Below are 21,818 nucleotides of genomic sequence, written 5' to 3'. Positions count from 1 at the left end.
CTTTGTTAATAATAACAAGAATGGTTCGTGTAGCATTGACATCGATGTAACCTGGCAGTGAAGGAGAGTGGACTGGAATGCGCGTGCATGAACAATGACGACTTCACTGTACCAGTCAGTGGGAGTGGTAGACACCATTGAGTGAGCCTGTGTACTGTGTGGCTGTCGCATTCAAAATGACTAAGTAGAGCAACAAGTCTGCATCCAATTTTATGTTAAGCTTGAACATTCGTCTGTGGAGACTATTCGGATGATTCAGAAGGCCGCAGCTATGGGCAACTGGTGATTGGCAGCTTCATCATGACACCATGCTTGCTCATGCATCATGTCTCATGCAGAGTTTTTTGGTAAAACATCAAATTACCCAGCTGACTCAGCCCCACTACAGCCCAGATTTGGCACCCTGTGACTTCTGGCTTTTCCCCAAACTGAAATCACCTTTGAAAGGGAAGAGATTTCAGACTGTCAGTGAGATTCAGGAAAATAGGATGGGGCAGCTGATGGCAATCGGCAGAACTTTTTGAGGAGGTCCCAAGGTGTCTACTTTGAAGGGGACTGAGGTGTCATTGCCCTATGTACAATGTTTCTTGTATCTTCTTCAATATGTATCTCTATTTTTCATGTTGTATGGCTGGATACCCTCTGGACAGACCTCATGTGAATAGACCACAGTTGTTCTGTGGATGGGCATTAGGGGTTTGTTTGTTTTGCTGTTTGCAAACAATGCTGCTATGAACAGTGTGTGTCCAGGAGTGATCCTGCTTGGTCATGTGGTGTGGGTATCTTCATTCTATAAGATAATGCCAAATCATATTCTGCGGTGGCTGTACCACTTTATGCTCTACCAGCATTATGTGTTATATTTGTTTCACATTACCTCTAACACCTCCTAACTTTAGACTTTTTAATTTTGCCAATGTAATGGATGTTAATCCATTGTGGTTTCCAGCCAGAAGACTGTTACCTCTGTTATTCTATATGTAATGTGTTCTTTTTCTCTGGGCGCTTTTAAGTTTTTGATTTTTAAGCAATTTGATTATGGTGTACGTGGTGTAGTTTTTTTCATGCTTCTTCTGCTGGGGCTATTTACCTGTGGTTTTATGGTTTTCATCAAATTTGGAAAATCTTTGGTTATTATTTCTTCAATTATTTTTTGTCTCTTCTCTCCTTTCCCTCTGGGCTTCCAGTTGTATGTTAGACCACATTATATTATCTAGCAGTCCGGGGGTTTTGTAAGTCTTTTTTTCTCTTTGTCTGTCAAATTGGACAGTTTCCATTGTCAAGTGATCATCAAGTTCATTAATCTCTCCTGAAGTATCTAATCTGTTAATCCCATTATATATTTAATCTTTAGAAGTTTCGTTTCAGTCTTTTCTATCTTCCATGTCTTTCCTTAACATGCTCATGAGTTTTTCTATTCTCTTTTTAACATCTGGAGTATATTTATAATAGCTGTTTAAATGCTCTTGAGTGACCATTCTGCCATCTCTCATTTCTGATCTCTGTTGGTTGAATCCCCTTCTCCCGCCACCAGTATTGGGTTGTAATTTCCTTCTTTGCATGCCTGGTAATTTTTGAATTTTATTTTGTTGAATGCTGGGTTTTTTTATACTTGTTTAAATAAGTTACTTGGGAGCAGTTTGATCCTTTCATAGCTTTTAAGCTCAATGAAGTAGGACTAGAACAGTCTTTAATTAGGGCTAATTTGGCCCACTGTTTAGGGTACCCTTGTGAATAAGCTTTCCTAAGCCTGGTCTCTTAAGAGACTGCTTCACTCTGGCTATTGGGAATGAAAACTGTTCTAAGCCCTGTATCAATTCCCAGACTGTTTCTACTGGGTGTTTTTTCCCCCCCACCCTTGGGTAGTATCCTCATGTACAAACACTGACTAATACTCAGTTGAAGACTCAGGGGAACCCTCTGTAGATCTGGAACTCTTCCTCTGTAGCTCCCTTCTCTCTCCGATGCTGTGCCCTACAAACTTGATCTTGGCTCCTAAATTCTCCACCCCTGGAGACTCGCAGGCTCTTTGAATTCCTGTCCTTGTCCCAGAGCTACAGTTAGGAAACTATGCACTAAGCTCAGGCGATGGTAGCACTTGTCTTCCCTTTCAGGAGTCACTGTCTTGCACTAGCTATTGTCCAATGTTTGAAAAACCTTGTTGTCTGCATATTGTACAGGTTTTTAGTTGGGGAAGGAAATCCTGTCCCTCTTCATCCATTTTGGCTAGAGAGGAAATGTCACTGTTTGAATTTGCATGTCCTCAGTGCTAACTAGGTTAAACATCTGTTCATATATATTATTCATTCCTGATTGCACTCTGTGAAAAGATTTTTTCATGACGTTTGCCCATTCTATGTTAGGTTATTGTCATAGATTTCTTTAAGGACTTAGGTTTTCTTTTTTTTTTTTTAATATAGATTGTAGATATTTTTACTATTAGGTATTGCAAATGTCTTTTAGTTTGTGGCTTATTTTTTCACTTACTGATGCCCTTGGAAGAAAACAAATTTTAATTTTCTGCTCAACTTTTTAATGTAGAAAATTTCATACATTTATACAAATACAAAGCATGAATATCCATATGCCTTCCATAGAGATCTGTGTGAAGAATACTTTGTTGTTGAACAATTTGAAAGCAAATTGAAAATACAATGACATTTTCACCTTCCAGTATTTCACCATGCATTTGTTAAAGAGCAAGTGCCCTATAGAACCACATACTATTAATCAGAATTAAGAAAATTATCAGTAATCCCATCATATATAGCGTATATTCAAATTCCCTGATTGTGTCAGGAATGTCACTTTTAAGTGTTGGTTTATTTTTAAATCAAACTTAAGGTTCATGCACTGTATGTTCTTGTTAGTTTATTCTCTTAACCTGAAAGAATTTCTTATGCATCCATCTATCTCTACCTCCATTATTTTAAAGTGACATTGACTTTTTGAAGAGTTCAGGCCAGTTGTTTTGTAAAATGTTCCACATTCTGAAGTTATTTGATGATATCATGGAGTCCTGTAACCTCCCTACTTCCTGTAAACCGGAAGTTATGACTAGGTGTTTGATTAGAATTAGGTTTTGTGTTTTAGGTAAAAATTTCTAAGTTTAATGTCAAATTTATTAGCCTTTTTCTGTGTGTTTTGTCTTTTGTATTTTGCTTAAGAAATTGTTAATAAAGATACTCTATATTCTAAACGTTATAAATAAAGGTTTGTTTTTCACATTTAAATCTTTGCATTGAATTGTGTGTGTGTGTGTGTGTGTGTGTGTGTGTGTGTATTGGGATCCCAAATTTTTTTCCCTAACGTATGGATATGATTAGCTGTCCGAAACCAAATAAGGATTTGTCTAGTCCTTGACCTACAGTTTCATTTCTGTCGTGTGAGTATGCATATGTATGTGGGTTTTGTCTCACGGGGTCTCTAATCCATCAGTTTACTGTTTATCCCAGTGCCGGTGGCGAGCATCACCATTTCTGCAGCCTTACGGGAAGCATTGAGACAAGTGCCCCTTTGAGGCATCCCACTGGGGATGCCTGTGCCATTTCTTCTGTGCAGTTTTGGAACCAGTTTGCCAGGTTTTCCAAAGAATTCTGTCGGGACTTTAACTGCCGTTGCATTCAAATGGTAGATTTTATGGGAAAAGAAAACCATAATATTGAATTTTCCCAGCCATAAAGATAGCACAACCCCCTATTCTTTAGGTTCTTAGAAATTTCCTTAAGCTTTTGAACTTCTTTTGTTGTATTTCCTCCTGGTTTCCTTATCCTAATGTCCTATTTATGAGTAGTATCTTTTAAAAATCCGATTTTCTGTTTCTTGACCTAAGAAATTACATCTATTTTTTCAACTTTTACTTCAAGGTAATTTTAGATTTACAGAAGGGTTGCAAAAATAAAAATTTGCGTAACATCCTGTGCAGGGGCCGCGCTAATCATCTCTGTGTCATTCCAATTTTAGTATCTGTGCTGCTAAAGTGAGCACAGGACTTATATTTTTGATGACTGCTGTTATATCCAGCCACTTTACTAAAGTCTTGTATTTAAAATCTGTTAGGTTTTGGGGGTCTTTTATGTGGGCAATAATGTCTGCAAATAATCATTGTTTTTCTTCACTCTTATTTTAACTTTTATTTTTAAAAATATGTATACACTTATTTGGAGTGGTTGTGGTCTTTTAGTGCAGGCAGGCTTAAAATTCTAGTATAGTGCTGAAGTGGGCCTACTTTTTGTGTGTGTTTCTCTTGTCTAGTTCTGATGTCCAGGTTGTGGAATAAGTGTGTTCTCTCTCTCTCTTTCCCCCCTATTCTCTGGAAAGTGAAGAAAAAGATTTAAATTATCTGTCCCTTGAAAATTGGGTAGAGCTTACCTATAATATTGTCTGAACTTGGCCTTTCCTTTGTGAGAAAATGTAACTATTGATTACATTTCAGTGATTATAGAAATACTAGTCTTTCTGTTTTAAGTGTTTAGCCATTTTACTGCATTTCTTTGGGAGTTTGTAACTTTCATTGATGTTTTGCATTTAGTGACATGAAGTTGCTCATAGTGTATCTGGTAGGCTTTTTACTATCCTTTTAATTTTATCTTAGTCCATTGGTTTTAGTGTGTCTCAGAACCAATATATAGCAGGACTATTTTTTAACCTAATCTTAAGTTTAATTGAGGGGTTGGTCCTAATCTTTTTTGTTTTGGGGGAATTGCCTTTGAATTTTAGCATTTATATTTCAAGTGAAAGTTTTACCTCCCTCTCTGATTGAAGATTTTTGAAATATTTAAGTTTGAACCATCCTCCTTCCAACCCTTTGTGCTATAATCCTCCAGTATCTTAGTTTTAGCTTTAATTTTTAACCTTACGAATTAGACCTTATTGTTATTATTGTTTTAACACAGGTAATTGTTTCGATTTACCCATGTGTTAACTAGTTTCATCACTCACCATTCTTGCATCTCAGACCTTCTACCCAGCATAGTCTTCCATCTTTCCGAAGCATGTCTTTTGATAGCCCTGTAAAGACATGATGGCCTGTCAACGCAAACCTTTAGTTTTTGTTTATCAAAAATGTCTTTGGCCCTGGTGGATGGCTCAAACATTGTTCCATACGCAAAAAGGTTGCAGGTTCGATTCCCAGTCAGGGCGCATACCTAGATCGAGGGTTCGATTTCTGGTAGGGCACGTATGTGAAGCAGGCAATCAATGTCTATCGATCTCTCTCACAAATCAAACATATCCTCAGGTGAGGATTTTAAAAAAAATGTCTTTGACCCATGTTCATCAAATTAAAGTTCGCTGTGTGTATGCATGAGTCTAAGCTGGCAGTTCATTTTCTCAGCACTTTGAAGGTATTATTCTACTACTTTGATGTCTTACTGCCATGCAGAAGTCTGTTGTCATTCCAAATGTCATTCCTTTGGAGGTAATGTATCTTTTCTTCATGGTTGGTTTGTTCTTGTTGTTAATTAAACTTTTAATTTTGAAGATAATTGCAGAGCCACATGCAATTGTGAAAAATAAAAAGATCTGTTTCTCTCAGTGGTAACATCTTGTAAGTACACTGTCACAACTGGGGGTTTTGACATTGACACAGGGAAGAGGCAGTACATTCCTACCACCACGAGGATCCTTCATGTTGCCCTTTTATAGTCACACCCACTTTCCTGCCTCCCATCCCCTCCTTAACCCATGGCAGCCGCTAATCTGTTCTCCATTTCCCTAATTTTATCAAGAATTTTATATAAATGCAATTACATGGTATATATCCTTTTGGGATTGGCTCTCTTTTTCACTGAGCCTAATTCTCTGGAGATTTCTTCCAGGTTGTTGAAAGTATCAATAACTAATTTGCTTTTATGGCTGAGTAGGATTCGGTGGTATGGATGTACCACAGTGTAACCGTTCACCCATTCAAGGACATCTGGGTTGTCCATAGCATGGAACTATAATGACTAAAGCTGCTGCTGAGTTTTGTGTGAACATGTCTCCATTTCTCTTAGATAAATACCTGGGAATGCAATTGCTGGTCTGATGGTAACGGCATGTTTAGATTTTTAAAAAAACTGCTGAACTGTGTTTCAGCGTGGTCATACCACTTTGCCTTCCCACCAGCAATGTATGAGGGACCTAGGTTCTCCATATCTTTGCCAGCATTTGGTGTTTTCAGTGTTTTATTTTAGCCATTCTGATGAATGTATAGTGGTGTCTCAGTGTGGTTTTAATTTCCATTCCCCCAATTGCTGATGATGTTGAACATCTTCTCATGTACTCATTTTGCCATCTTCATATCCTGTTTGGTTGAAATGTCTCTTCATGTTTTTTGCCTGTTTGTCATTGGATTTTTTTTTTACTCATGAGTTTTGAGAGTTCTTTATTTATTTTAGATACCAGTTCTTTGTTGGATATGTTGTTTGCAAATATTTTCTCACTGTGTGTAGTTGGTCTTTCATTCTCTTAACAGGGCCTTTGCAGAGAAAAAGATTTTAATTTTATTAAAGCTTATCGTACCAGTTTCTCCTTTCATGGGCTATACTTTTGGTGTTAAGAGTAAGATCTCTTTCTCTAGCTCTGGATCCTGAGGTTTTCCTTCAACTTTTTCCCTGAAAGTTTTATAGTTTTATGTTTAAGTCTGTGATCCATGTTGAGTTATTTTTTGAGTAAGAAGTGATACTTGTTCTAGAAACTTCTCTGCTATTTTCTCTTCCAATATTGCCTCTTCCTTATTTATTCTATTCTTCCTTTTGCACCCCCAATCAGTTGTGTGCTAGGCTTCCTCATTCTGCTCTTTGTATCTTAACTCATATTTCCCATATGGTTCAGTCTGAATAATTCCCTCAGGTCACTATTCCAGGCCACCCAATCCTCCCTTCCTCATCTAAGTCCAACCTGCTATTTAACCCAGCCATGGAATTTTGAATTTCAGTGATTCATTTTTAGAAATTCAGTTTGATTGTTTTTTAAATTTGTGTGGTTATTTAAATTTTTTTTTGCCATTCCTTGCTCATTTATTTCTATACCATTTTATTTATTTACATGGTTAATTTTGTCATTTCAATAATTTTATATAAACGGAATTACATAGTGTGTATCCTTTATATTGTGTTTTTGACAATTCTAGTATCTTAATTTCTCGAGAATTTAAATGTTTAGATTTTTTTTCTGCTCTTATGCATAGAGGCTTCTTGTGTGTTTTAATTTTTTGTTAATTGGAAATACATAATTTGGGACTCCTAAAGTCCCTAAATTGAGGATAATTTTCTCCCAAGAGGATTAGTATTAGCATTTCAGGCTCTAAGTAATGACCACTTTGATTTCTTGGCTTGTGGTCTCCATGTGCACGCACAGAGTAAAATATCAGGGAAAACAAGTTGAATCTTAAGGTCTGCCCCGACCTCCATTATCGCAGAGCTGGGAAGGTGCCTGCGGATGGTTTTTCTAGCCCAGCCTTTCTCTGAGGGCCAGCCGCTCTGGTCCCCTGGCTTTCTGCGAAGACTCTAGATTCAGCTCCCCAACTCTCCTTCTGGCCCCAAGCCTGGTCTTCGTCAGCATCCCTCCTCTCTGTCGGCCTGAGGCCTTCGGGCCCCACACTCCACATTGTACTTAATGCTTGGCCATCTAATAGAAAGAAATGTAATGGCATTACACGTACTGTAGAAAGACAAACATTGCCCATACAGAAGAATCTCAAATGTAGCCTGAGAGAGGTTGGATGTGCTAGCAGCAGTGGGAAGAAATGACTTCTGACCGCTGAAACTTGAATTCAATAGGTTCAGTGGGAAAATAAAGGTAGTAAACATGTCTGAACCTAGCATTCAAGGAAAAATTGTCCTTGATTGTAAAAGCTGATATTTTAGGTATGAAACACTATAGTTTTAACATACATGTGTGTATGGAAACAAAGTTCTAATAATCAGGAAGTGATTTTAATGGCAATGACCCCTGAGCACAGTGTCTATCAGGTACCCTTGAGCGGATACAGGGCAGTCCAGGGCCTCTGTCACTACTGTTAACATCTAGTTAGAGCGACCATGTGAGTTTGAAATTGAAATTGCTCACTCACCATAACTTTGCTGTAAAGCTTGGGGTGGATTTCTTTTCCCGGTTAAACTTTGAAAGATTTTGACCAGAACTATTAAAGACTCAAAGTAAAGAAACTTAAAATAGGTTTATACCGACACAAATGTCTTTTAAAAATTGGGTGCTTTTTAGTTACTGAAAGATATATTTCATATCTGTTTTCTACTCATCATAAAACCTTTTCATCTCCAGCCTGACATTTCTTACTCACCTAGCCTGAGTCACAAAGAATGCATAATGGAGAGTAAAATCGAAATCACAGAGGCCTTACCTTTCAGTGGCTGTTGCTAAGAAACTGTGTTTTGATGGGAAATTTTAGAGAAGCGTGTGCTTCCTGTTATTAAGTTATAGAATATGGAGATCCCCTTCATTTTCAGAAAAAAATTCTTTTAAGCAAATAATCTGAATTCTTGCTCCTGGGACCATCTTAATTCTTAAAATATCTTACCCACATAGGACTGCTCACTAGGGTTCATTTTTCATTTGGCTTCTCTCACATTCCTTGTGCACTGAATGGGCAGGTGGACAGGGTTTTTGAGAGGCGTTCTGTGTGCAATTAAGATGTATTGCTATCACCTACTTCGCCTAGGACACTGGGAAGCTTGAGGCGCCTAAAGGATTGCGAATGTGGCAAAAGGCTAACCAGAGAGCTTGTGTGAAAAGAGAACTTAGGAAAGTGTGGCTTTGTCGTCACGAATCTGGAATAAGACCACACTCACCCAAGGTTCCTGAAAAAGAGAAAAGTTTTGTTTTGTTTTGTTTCCTCCAAGGGCAGCTTGGTCTGGTGGAGACAGCTTGGGATTCTGAGTCAGAAAACTTGAGTCAAGAGCAAGGGCGAAATGTCGAGGGAAGAACAAGGTGACGAAGGGAGCGCACGGAATGCAAAGCCGAGAAGCACGGGTTTGATTTGCCCGGCGGCGGAAAGGTGGACCGTGTTCCTAAAGAAAGGCGTGGTTCCGGGGTAGCTGAGAGAGGCAACTCTGGGAGTTGTGTGCAGGATCTTCGCCAAGGGTCGGGCCCCAGTTCCTCAGAAGGCATTGCTTGCGATTCATTCGATATCTATTGCACACATGGCCCCCAACCCAGGTTGACATCAAAGTGGGCTTCCTGGAGGAGACAATGTATAAGCTGAAACCTTGTGCATTTGTAGCCAGGTTGCTGTACAGCTAGGATGTGGAATGGGCACCGCCACCACCACAACAAAAAAATGTTTAAAGTCACACTAGCTTCGCTACCTAATCCCTCAGTTGGCACTATAGAAAGTAATGTAAATGTCTTTGGAATGGTCATGGATGGACATACTTTTTGTAAAACTCTGACATGGTGTAGGGTCAGGATGGAGACCAGCTCATGGACGGGTGCCCCTCTAGCCCTGCATTGGTGAGGTGGTGACAGAGGCCTGGCCTGGAATCGTCCTGAGAGCAGGCTCCTCCTCTGACTCACCTTAGCTCTTTTGGCATGCAGGGAGCGGCTCACGAGTGGGAAACTGGTCTTCCAAATTCTGCCATCTGATGGCAGAAATGCATTTTAAACATTTTAAGCTGTGTTTCATTATTACATTGATAATTATTGACTACTCGTTCTCTGGAAACAAACTGAAGATACACACTCATGGTCTTTTCCCCTAGCATATGCTTATGGGAAATAGTGTGATGAGCCACACTGTCCAATCTGCTCTGTATCCAGGTCTCCCGTAAATGCCCCTCCCGCACGTGCATCCCCAGCTCGTGTGGGCACGGGCTCTGAGGCCGCCAGCCAGCCAGCCAGCCCCGTGGGCACGAGGACTCACGCTGGAGCTTCTCTTCCTGCCGTCCCATTATACAGTCGCAGTGTGCTCAGCTGAGGAAGTGGTTGCCACAGCTAAGAGCTCCGAGGACAGGTGTTTTGGGAGTTGAGGGTACATTAGTTTCCTTTGGCTGCCATGACAAATCACCACGGACTGGGTGGGTTAGAACAACAGAAACTTATTCTGATGGTTTTGGAGGCTGGAAGTCCAAAGTCAACGTGTGAGCAGGGCCCTGGGCCCTCAGAAGGCTCCAGGGAAAAATCCTGCCCCTTCCCGGCTCCCGGTGATGTTCCCTGGCTGCCAGCTGCATCGCTTCTGTCTCGGCCTCTCTTTGCCTAGCCTTCTTCCCTGCAGCTCTTCTGTGTCTCTGAATCCAAATCCCCTTCTCCTCTCTTATAAAGACCCTAGTCTCCAGAGTGAGGGCCCACCCCAGTCCAGTAGGGCAGCATTTAATTTGATTACACCTGCAAAGGCCCTATTTCCAAATAAAGTCATCTTCACAGGTACTGGATGTTGGGACTGGAACACATCTTTTGGTGGGGGCACAGTTCAACCCACTTCAAAGGGCGAAGTGTCTGCAAAGTTCCAGAAGAGTCGCCGCAGCACTTTGGCCAGAGGCCAGCAAAGAGCACTGAGCAGAGCCTCTGGGCGCACGTTTCTAGACACGGATGTTGCGAGTGTTCAAAGGTGCCCACTTACGATCCACTGCCATTCGCCCAGGAGCCGGGGCTCTCTCTTAACGCCGGAATCATCCACCACTCAGCCTGCCCCTCAGCCTCCACCTGTCGCCCCCAGAGTGCACGCCTTCTGATCATCGTCTGTCTTCCTAGCAGTGGGTAGAGCATTAGACCACCTCTTCCCTCCCTTGGGGCTTTTTGTGAGAAAATTAGACTCCAGAAAATACCAGTTCCCCAGAGCTGACATTAATCCTAGGAGCTGTACGCTGCCACAGTTTTAGGGAGATTTTCCAAAATGCCACCTTATTTAGGTTATATAGACACAATCTCACTGTCTCAGTAGATACGTCTCCAGGACCGAACAACACGGCACTGGGGCCCAGAGTCAGCAAGTCAGACACTAGCAATGGGGTGATGAATTCAGTAGCCAAGGTTGAGAAAGAATAGAATAGGTTTGAGAGCGCCCTGAAAAATCATGACTTTTCTTGGCATGGGTTGATACAAAGGCCTGAGACCCTTCCGGGGGCAGACAGGCTTGGGGAGGCCGGGCCCTTCCCTGGAGTGGGGTCCGTTTGTCCACCAGCCGGGTAGCCAGCACTCGGGGACAGTCCGTGTCCCCAACCTGGGAGCCTCGCGATGGCCCAGAAACAGAAATTATTTTGTCTAAAACACTTCACAGGTTGTGTGTGAAAGAACACATTAATTAATGATTCCATCATATTTTTAAAATGAAAATAATTTTGTGAAAAAAAAAAAAAAAAAGCTTTTTAAGTTTTTCCTGAGCTGAGCGATTTCACCTTAAGCCTTGCTGAGCCCCAGGCATAAGGACCATGGCATGCCTCCCTGGGCCTGAGCCTGTGCCTGACTCTCTCCCTCCGCCCAGAATGTCCCCGAGCCCCAGACATCTGGAACCTCTCCTTGAAGGCCAGCCGGGCCATCATGTCCTCCCCAAGGCCTCCGCTGCCTCTGTACGCAGATCGGCACATCCTCTCTGATGGAACCTCTGATGCGGCCACTCTGAGTTGGGCGATTTTGCCCCCAGACTTGACAATGTCTGAGAACATTTTTAGTTGCCACAATGACAGGGGTCATGCTACCAGTAGTGGACAGAGGCCAGTGATGCTGCTGAACATCCTACAATGCCCATGACAGTCCCCACAGCAAAGGGTTATCCAGCCCAAACGTCCACAGCGCCGAGGTCGAAGAACCCTGCTTTAGTCTAACAGGGACTGTGACTGCGGCTCTTGGTTTACAGTCGCGTCTCCACTTGCTCGGGGCAGAAACTTCTTCAGCTGGTGCTATGTTCTCAGCCTGGTGCAGGGTGTGACATGCCATTGAAATGTACTCAGCAGAGGTTTCATTACTGGGACCCCCGCAGTTGTTTACGATAACATTCCAGGTGGAACTCAGAGGAAGTGACACATAGATTTTATTTAATAAGGTAAAAGTGTTTTAAATTAGACTGTTGGGCTAAGCCAGTAACAATGGCAATTGGATTATTGGCTAGGCCACTGTAGCAGTGACAACTGCTTCTCTACCTGGTCTTCTCTGTGGATCGTGGGTGCACACATTCCTAGTGATGACCGAGAGAGTCGTTCTACTTGTTCCTGTGGCCCTCTGACATTTTTTTTTTTTAGTGTTTCCTGGGTGCAAAACATTGCCACAGTAAGGTCTAATAGTTCTATCCTCATAAAATTGTGTTTATAGTAATAACAATGGCCACCTGTTGAGCACTAAATATATGCCAGGCACTGTTCTAAGTACTTTATATGCATTAATTAATATAATTCTTAAAATATCCTTATGAGATAGATAGGATTATTATTCCTATTTCATATAGGAGAACACTGAGGCACAGAGAGGTTAAATGATTTGCTCGAGGTCACACAGCTAGTACATGACAGGGCAGGCTGATTTTGAGTTTATGACACCAAACTGCCTGTCATCATAACCTTAGATCTTCTTGGAGTTCCAATCAGCCACCCCCAAATATGCCGCTATGGCACCCACACACTGACCACCCTCTCCCCCAAACTTCCCCCGAAAGCAGGAAATAACATCCATGTGAAAATATCCTCCCTGTACCAGGAGGACAGAAGGCATTCTTGCCACCAGAGCTGGGAACTCAAGGCTGAGAAAGCTGTATGAACAAGCTTTGCTACTTACTTCCTCATTAGTGAGCTACCCCAAAATAAACCCATGTGTTTTGTCCCAGCTTCACAAATAAGGGTGTCTTTGTCTAAAAATGGTGTGTAAACAGCCTGCTTTAGCCACTTTGGGAGTCCTGTTTTCTTGAGACCTCTGCGTGTATGAATTTGTTGTTTTTCTCCGGTTACTGTCTTGTGTCAATTTAATTGCTAGACCAGCCAACAAGAAATAAGAACTAAGAATTTCCCCCTCACCTGACAATCCTTTCTCATAGGATTCAGCAAAAATAAATTTCAGATCATGATTAAAAACCTGGTTATAATAAAATAAAAACTTCAACTTTATAGAAAATATGGGAAGCTGTCTTTAAAATCTCAGGATAGGGAAGAATTTCTGAAATAAAATTCAAACAGCATTAAGTGATGAAGGAAAACAGTTCTTTTTCTATTTTGTTTGTTTATTTTGTTCTTTAGGTTCCACATGCATGTGAAATCATGTTTGTCTGTCTCTGACTAATTTCACTTAGCATGATACCCTCCAGGTCCACCCATGTTGTCATGAATGGTAAGGCTAAGATTTCATTCTTTTTATGGCCAACCAGTATTCGGTTGTATACATGCACCACAACTTTTTTACCCACTTGTTGATCAAGGGGGAAAATCCAACAGTTTTGACTACACAGAAGTAAACACACCCGCAGGCCCAAACCATCGTAAACACACTAGGAGATAAGTATTAGACGTGGAGGGGTAGTCCTGGCATGCACAAAGAGTAAATGATCGGTATGAAAGAAGTATAAAAATTAATATTGATCAATAAGAAAAATACTACACAACAGGAAGGTGAGTAGAGGAGGGGAAAAAAGAGGACAATTGCATGGCCATGCAACGTGTGAAACAATCCTCAAGTTCACTAGCAATTGGGGAAATGAAAATTAAAATACCCACGAGAAATGACGCAACATTTCTTACACATCACACAGGCAAAGAGCAGAGCGTCTCCCACTCCCAAAGGCAAGGAGACAGAAACAAGAAGTCTCCCACGCTGCTGGTGGGAGAGTCTCTGGGGAGCAGCCAGGTGGTATCCAAGAGGGCCCAGCCTTTGCAGGTCCGAGGCACCGATGCAAATGCCTTCATTTTGTTTAGCTCCCTGAGAAAAGGAATTGTACCAGGAGGGACCATTCCTGGTACTCATTATGGAGGGAAGGAGGCCAAGCCAGGGGTCCTGGCCTGGGACCATCCATGGACTTCCAGAGCTCCATGAACCACTGAAAAGGCATCACATGCCACCTATCTGTGAGTCTGTGTATTCCTCCCCGGGGGCGGGTCTGAACACTGGCATTTAGGATTCACTGTCTCAGCACCTCCAGGCTGCTTTCTGAGAACACAGGCCTCACCCACAAAGGCCTGAGGGGCAGAAAAAGCTCCTGGGTAGACTCAAGGCCACTTCTTACACCGAGTAGAAGGGTGCCGTCTCACTCCATTCGCCTCCCTCTAACCACTTTTACAGCTGTGTAGGCAGACCCTTCCCCTGCAGGTGGGAAGCTGCTGCCGTCTCTTGACCCTCTCAGTGGCAGGCTACAGTTTTGGGTCAGCGATGTTTTAAGTAAAATCGTTACCTCTGGCAGACCTTATTTCTTGTTCATTTGGAAATAAACAGCCTAAATCGTAGTCTATTGTGTCAGGCTTCCCAGAGTCATGGCAGCTAAGTCATTTCAGCTGTAGTGGAATCACAACGGGGTTTCTCTAAATCACATACTGTAAAGGCACCATATGTTGATTCTTATGTGGACAGCTGAGCAACAACTTTTTCTGGTCAATATAGTGTCTCCAAGATTTCAGACACAGAATTCCGGGGCCTCTGCCAAATACTTGCTTGTCTGATAGTTGAGCGGGTTCAAATGTGTCTTTGCAAAGCAGTTTGGTGCTGGCCACCACAGTGTCTGTTCTGTACAGAGGTGCTAGTCACCTGGGGTTGAATATAAATCAGGATTCTTGAGTTTCATTGCCCGGGTGCATCTTTTATTGAGTGCACAGCTTGGCACTCGCCTCAGAATTCCTTCCTTACTAGCCTAGGACTAAAAAGTATGGGACTCAGTCATGTGGCATTTGGAAGAGACCGTCCAAGGTGCCCACTGGCAATCGTGTCTCTAAATTCTGTTGCTTTATCAGATAGAAGATCAGAGAACAAGGCCCCTGGACTATGTTATAGTACATTTCCCCATAGAAACACCTTCCCCAAGTTGAGGTGTAATATCTCAGCTTTCACTGAGGCTTCTGGTGAAGAATGGGCATTTGAAGACCCGCCCCTCCCCCACCATCACCTTTAGGATTGGAGCTGAAGATATCATCTGATATGTTATTCAATTGTAGATTTCTACTAAAATTTAATACCAGGATTTCTCCTAAAAGCCCAGCATGCTCTATGAGGGGGTTTTGGAAGCTGAGAGGCCCTGTGCTGGTATAAAGAGTGTATTTTGGAGCCCACTGGGTGGTCCTGGGTTTCTATACTGCCTTGGAGTGAACTTGGGCAGTTTAGTTTCCCTTTCTCAGCCCCAAAGACCTACCTCAAAAATGGAAATAATTCCTATGCCGCCCTGGGGATCAAGACACTTTGATGGAAAGTACCAAATACACTGGAGGTGCTGACGAATGGTAGCTGTTATTAGAAAATCCATCGAAGTTCAAATTAGTGCTCAAAGTGACAATTTTAACATAGGTTTCTTGTAAAATATTCTTTTTTCTCTTTGTTGTTGTTTTTTTCTTTTCTTTCTTTCTTTATTTTGGACAGGTCCTGCCTCAGGTTTATTTGCACAAATAGCACAGGAGGTCACCAGCTCCATGCAGACAGAGCCAAGGGGTCAACCAGTCCTTCCGTCCTCGTCAGCAGACAGAGGCCTCAACTATGGAGCCTACGTGGGGGCCTGGGCACTTTGGGAGCCTGAGCCTGACTTGGAGCCTGAGCTGGAAGCTGAGCTGCAGCCACATCTGTGGCCTGGGCCTTGGTTTGAGCCTTGGCCTTGGCCTTTGACTGGCAGAGCTGGAGATCCTTGACAGTGCAGGCACAAGCATGTTTCCCGAGCTTGGGGCCAGCTGAGCTTGCGGCTGCTGCCCTTTGGGATCTCGGGCCTGAGCTCCTTGGGCTTTATCAGAGCCTTGACAGCCTCGGCATATGCATTCATGGCCTTGGCATTGTTGGCCTGCATCTTCTTCAGGCCCTTCTTGTTGTGCTTCTTGGAAAAGTGAATGCTCCTCAGGAACTTGGGGACTGTCCCCTTGAGAGATTCATATCTTCATGACCAGGGTTTCTTGATGCCATTTCTGTGCCATTTTGGGCAATGGGTTGTGTGCAGTATGGTTCTTAGACTTGGCCTTATCCTCACCAAAGCCTGCAGCTCCTGAAGTGCCTGGGACTGGAAGCTCTTCTTTTTTCTAATGATTTCAGATTGTACTTTTAATTTGTATGTCAACTCTCCCATTCTGTATTCCAGGTGGTCTCAACTCTTCGGTGGGAGACAGACAGGGAATAAAGAAAGAAGGGGAGCACATTCCAGTTCACATGTGCCCTTCTTACTTCCTCAGCACCAGCTCCAGGTTCTAAGCCCAGCCCGGCCAACTGGCTGATGCGTGTCCTTGGACTAGTCACTGTGGAGGAGAGACAGTCCCATGATGTGACTGCCGGTGGACCCTCAGCTAGATCTAAGCCAAAACAGAGACTGCTTCCTGTAAACCCCCTCAGAAACTGCCTGATCGACTCCTGGCCTGTGCCGTAGCCATGCTGGTTCCCAGTTCCTGGAACGTTCCATTGCCCTACCCCCAGCAAGTCTGTCAGGTGTTTCCCCTGTATCGGGGGCGGGTCACACCCAGGACTCCTACCCACTGCTATGTTTTGTATTCATTTTTTAGCACCTGCCACAGGGAGAGGAGGATATTACTTCATTTTGCCAAGATTCGCCTTGTAAGTTCCCCGGGTAAAACCTTGATGCAGTGATGGGATAGTCAGCCTCTTTCTTCAGTCCTGGGCCCTGGGAAATTTTCCCAACAGTCACTTTAGAGACATTGTCATTTGTTGGGAGGCGGGCTGCTGTATGATTTGATTGTGTTCTTTGTCTTGTCCTGAGCCCTGATGGGCATCCTCAAGAGCAGGAAATAAACACAGAGATCGGGGTCTGTTGCCCATACCCTCAGAGGCTAGTGGCAGGCCAGGCTGCAGAATACTGTGGTCAGGTGGGTCTGGGGTCAGGCTCCTCGGGCACAGTGACAGAGAGGCCCCTGCCCACCCCATGTAGGGCTGCAGTGAGGGGAGCCCAGGGTCATAGCCCTGAGAGAGGCAAGAGCCCTGGTCCCCCAGCCCAAAGGACTTGGTGACTTTCTTGGGACTCTGTGCACATTTATCTACACATCCATTTCTGGTCTCTCCTTTGCTCTGACACTCTTCACTCCTACATGCTGTATTTTCCTTATAAAGTTAGTTGTGAGCCCTGACCCCCCTTAGGAGTATCAGGGATCAGTGGCTCTTAGCTGGAGGCCCAAGTAGGACCTTGGGACCAAAGTTTCCACCCTCGGACTGCTCATGGTTTGTGCTTTGCCATCTGTGAGTCCCTCCCGGCTTTGTTGTGCAGCCAGCCAGTGCCTTCACTGAGAGTCCCTTTTGCATGTGGTTGTTAAACTTTGATTCAGTGACTCATGCTGGGGTTCAGGCTTGAAGTCTCCCTCCCTCATTTGATTGCTTTCTTCCTTTTCCTTTTTTTTTTTTTTCAACCCAAAGCAAAAGTACCTCTGCAGCTGAATGTGACTCTGGCATCCAGGAAGTGGGGCTGTGGCATAAAGTTTCTCCTAACGGCCATGTGGTCCAGCTGGGCGCTCCCTTGGCTTTAGTGACACCTGGCCAGCTGGGCGGAGAGGGGCAGTGCAGCAGCTGCTGGCAGCTGGGCGAGCCGTGGGGAGCACCGGAGTCACTCCGCTGTGAGGACCGGAGCAATACACCCTGCTGGTGAGTGCATGTCCCCTGACCATCAGTCTGTCACAAACACTGTGTGGACTTGTGTAGAGAGAGATAGAATATTGGGGGGAGGGACGTGAAGTTTGGAGAGCAGTTCTTGGATGGGGACTCTGATTTCCCACGCCTTAAACTGTAAGTGCTCAGATAAAAAAATAGTAAGCACTTAAAACTTCCTTTAGGTGAGATCCTTGTTCATTTTAGCAAACATCTTTAATTTCAAGATGGCTTTTGTGGGAAAAAGATTAATCTGAGAGAGCTCCTTGGTTTAAATAAGAAATTCTGCTGTAGTCTTCAAAGGGGTTTTAACTTTATGAAATCAGAAGGCACAGGATCTCAGGCACATTTGAAGCCTGTCTCCATACTCCTGAAAGCATCTTCTAGGCTAGAGATTGATGTGGGGGGGCCCAGTCTCCTGGCAGACCAGGAACATAGGGCAGCAGCTCTGGACACCGTCTCCTCTAGAGGCTGGCTTGGTAGGCTTTGAGAAGGCATATGAACACAGTGAAATGAATATTTTTTTTTTAAGATTTTATTTATTTATTTTTGGAGCGGGAAGGGAGGGAGAGAGAGCGAGAGAGAAATACCAACGTGCAGTTGCTGGGGGCTGTGGCCTGCAACCCAGGCATGTGCCCTGACTGGGAATCGAACCTGCAACACTTTGGTTCGCAGCCTGTGCTCAATCCACTGAGCTATGCCAGCCAGGGCTGAAATGAATCTTCATTTGATGGCTGTGAAGACCCTTTTGGCTAGTTCTCTGCTACCATTGGAAACCTCAGCCATATTCCCCAGTCATAAACTCTTCTTCAAGGCCCCATGATGCCAGCTCGGGGGTGCCAACACGTGAATAGGTTGGGAGTGGAATACAGTAGAGGGTTTTGTCTTTTTTTTTAACTTTGATTTGGAGTTGCCCAGGGCTATGGGTCAGGGCTGTTAATTCTCATGTGCATGCCTGGAGTAGCCCACAGCGTCCCAGAAGAGCAGGGGCAAATTTGAGGCGAAAACAAAAGGCCAGGCCAGTCCACCCACACTCATAGCTGTGTTATGCGTAAAAGCGCAAAGATGGCAGCAACCCAAGTGTCCATTCATCATCGGATGAATGGACAAACAAAAATGTGGTATACACAATACACGTAATGGAATATTATTCAACCTTGAAATGGAAGGAAATTCTGACACATGCTACAACAAAGGTGAATCTTGAAGACATGGTGCTGGTAAAATAAGCCGGTTACAGAAGGACAGATACTGTATGATTCCATGAGAGACAGAAAGTAGAATGATGGTTTCCAGGGGATGAGGGAGAGACGATAGAGAATTAGTGTTTAATTTGTATGGAGTTTCCACTGGGGAAAATGAAGAAGTTCTGGAGATGGCTGGTACTGGTGGTTGCTTAATGCCACTGAGCTGCACTCTTAAAAACAGTTAAAATGGTAAATTTTATGTTATGTACATTTTACCACAATTTTTAAAAAATTGTTCATTCCCATAAAAAATAAAATAAAAGCCTAGCCATGGGCTGAAGTCTTTGCCTCTCTGTGACCTCCCCCAAATCCAACCGAGTCTACTGAAGGGCTCCAGAGCCTAGCTGAAGCATGAAACTGCTGCCTGGACTCTATTTAGAAGAACTTTCTCTGCATCGCGGTGGGTGAACTCTGGAAGCCGTGTGCGGTGGATTTCTCTGCAGCTGGCAGAGCAGGGTCGGGGATAGACTTGGGGGCTCAGGGCTGTGTGTTGAATGTGCTCATTCTGGGGCTGGTGTCTGGGTTCACCCTGCCCCGTGGCCCTGAGGTGCCCTTGGTTTCCCCTCGGTCCTGGGAGAAGGCGGGAATCAGTGCTCTTGGGAGTCTAGTCTCTCCCACTTATCAGCTGTGGGATCCGGGACAAGTCAGCAGAACCTCCCTTTTCCTCAGTTTTCTCCCCTGCAGCAGGAGCAATGAGGCGGCTCTTCCCACCTCGCAGGGATGTTAGGGTTTCCAAAGATAACATACAAGGAAGCACCTTGTGATGGTGAAATCCTGTGCACATGCCGAGTTACTGGCCCTCCACAGGTCTCACTCCCTCACTTCCTCCTTCTTCTGTTTCTCTTTTATTCTTCTCCTGGGGGGTGGGGGGTGAGCCAGCGTTTCCAGACCTTTGGTCCGGACTGGTTGGTTCTAGAAGGAGCAGGTCTGGCCGGGTTCCCACTGTTCCACACTGCGAGGTTCCACCTTCCTCCCTCTCGGTCCCTGCCTTCCCGCCACGCTGTCGGGTTAGGTCGCCTCTACCTCGGGCTTCCCGTCCAACACGCGGCCACGGTCGCCTGGGGGGCGGGCCCCGGGACAGCGCCGCCGCGGTGGCTGCTGACAGTGGCGGCCGCGGTCAGCGAGAGCTCGTGAGGGGGCGTTGAAGATTCGCAACGTGTCACCCATCATCGGTGCTGTCTGTGACTTCCAGTCAAGATTGGGGAAGAAAACTAAAATGAACTTGCTCGTACTTTCAGATCTTAAAAATAGAAAGGAAAAAGAAGCCGCCGGCACGGCTGCCGCTCGAACAACTGAAGACCCGCGGGCCCGGAGGTGGGCGGGCTGTGGTGCCCGAGGGCCGAGGGCCGGGGCAGGCTCTCGAGAACAGCCCCAGCTTTCTCCCTTATTTAGAAGAAGTTTGAAAAGGAAACGAAATTGATTTCAATGTCTCAAGGGGAGAAAAGGCCTCTGAAGTGGGAGGATTTTTTTTTTTTCTTTCAGTTAATTCTCTTCAGCAAAGCAGCTCTGCTGGAACCTCAGGGCTCCGTGCCCAGCGCTGGGGACGGCGCCTCACGTGGCCACGTGCTCCCCACCCCATCCCCCCTGCCCCCAGGTGAAACCACCAGTTTTTTAAAAAAATTTATTTTATTTTGAAAATGTTCAGGGTTCTGTCCTACCCGACTGGAAAGTTGCAAAAGTGACACGGACTCTCGCGTAGCTCCTTGTGACCAGAGAGAGAGGTCACCTGACCCGGGCATGTTTTGGAGGTTCCACCTCCGCAACTACAACGAGATGTTGCTCCGGCCTGAACGCAGCTCAAAGCCACACGTGGTTTTTGGCGTCTACTCACCGTCTGTCGCCGCCGCCCACTAGCTCTGTCACCTCCTTCACTCTGCACCGCTCCGAGCCTCGGCGTCCTCACCCCCGAGATCACGGAAAGTCCGAGGAAGAGCCTCTACGTGAGAGCGACGTGGAAACAATGAGGAACCATGTGAAGTGAACTTTTATGTCCGTGCTGCCTCTTTCTGTCTTTCTGTTCCTTCCTTCTCTCTGACTTCAGTTCCTTTTTTCTTTTCTTTCTTTCTCGTAGTCTTCCTTTGTCCTCCCTTATTCTTCCCGGCCAAAATACGTGCTCCTGCGCATGCGCCAGGGGGCGGGGCGGGGGTGGGGCGGGAACGGGGCTGGAGCTTTGGAGACTGGGAAGGCTCCAGGGGCGACTGGACAGTGGGGTCAGGCGGAGGGGAGGAGGGCCGGTGCTCCAGGCAGAGGGAAGAGCTGAGAGACCACGGGCCTTTCAGGGACCCTGAGCAACTCCTGATGTGAGGCTGGGCCGCCAGACCAGGGGAGTGCCCTCTTCCTCCGTGGAGATGGGACCCCAGCTGGACCCCAGCCCAAGGGAACAGTGTTCTGAGAAGGCACTGGTCACTAGTTAAGCGAAGAAGGAGAGGCTGGACTGAAGGTATGTGACCAAGGAGATTGGAAAGTGAGCCTAGTCCAGTGGTGATGGGCCTTGCTCTCTCGCTGCCGAGTGTTGGCCTTCACTCTGCAGAGGATGGAGACACATGGACGTTTTGGAGGAGATACAGACGTCTTTGATGAGTGCACTAACTTGACTGGAGATGTGGGTGAGCGTTCGGTAAGGGGCCTCCGGGAGCCCCGGGAGAGAGGACGTGGTGCTGCTCGGACTGGGAAGGGCCATTTCCTCCTTTGCTGTCCAGGTCCGTGAGGGCCCTTCTGGTCTCTCCTTTCCCTCGGAGGAAGATAAGTCATTCCTCACCTGTGTTTTGAAAACACATTTCTATATCAGAACTATTGTGCCTATCATCGTAACTTATAGCTTGTTGTTTAGGTTTTTTTTCTGTTTTCCCAAATAGGTCCTAAATGAATTGAAATGAGACTGTATTATTTTGT

The 21,818-nt window shown here is 44.8% G+C and overlaps 1 protein-coding gene, 1 non-coding gene and 1 pseudogene across 4 annotated transcripts in view; 1 reads left to right on the top strand and 2 right to left on the bottom strand.

Annotated features, from left to right (window-relative positions):
- Positions 1 to 3,880: 3,880 nt before the first annotated feature.
- LOC123822282 lies at positions 3,881 to 3,987 on the bottom strand. Its single transcript, XR_006786255.1, has one exon. It is a non-coding gene; the product is annotated as a U6 spliceosomal RNA (small nuclear RNA).
- An 11,595-nt stretch (positions 3,988 to 15,582) lies between these two features.
- LOC123821874 lies at positions 15,583 to 20,093 on the bottom strand (annotated as a pseudogene).
- The window catches only part of ZC3H12D (zinc finger CCCH-type containing 12D), a 28,881-nt gene continuing 23,670 nt past the window's right edge, over positions 16,608 to 21,818 (top strand). Inside the window, exons 1-3 of one of the 3 annotated variants that reach the window (XM_045843374.1) lie at positions 16,608 to 16,641; positions 17,452 to 17,676; positions 20,572 to 20,915. The gene's annotated coding sequence lies outside the window, so the exon portion shown is untranslated. Of the gene's footprint in view, positions 16,642 to 17,451; positions 17,677 to 20,571; positions 20,916 to 21,139; positions 21,367 to 21,818 lie in introns of those variants that run through there. The other 2 variants (XM_045843372.1, XM_045843373.1) reach the window with 2 other exon arrangements.

The sequence above is a fragment of the Phyllostomus hastatus genome, unplaced genomic scaffold (assembly GCF_019186645.2).
Source record: "Phyllostomus hastatus isolate PE091 unplaced genomic scaffold, TTU_PhHast_1.1 phas_contig_40, whole genome shotgun sequence".
In the NCBI taxonomy this organism is placed as follows: domain Eukaryota; kingdom Metazoa; phylum Chordata; class Mammalia; order Chiroptera; family Phyllostomidae; genus Phyllostomus; species Phyllostomus hastatus.
This window is presented reverse-complemented; position numbering and strand designations above follow the sequence as displayed.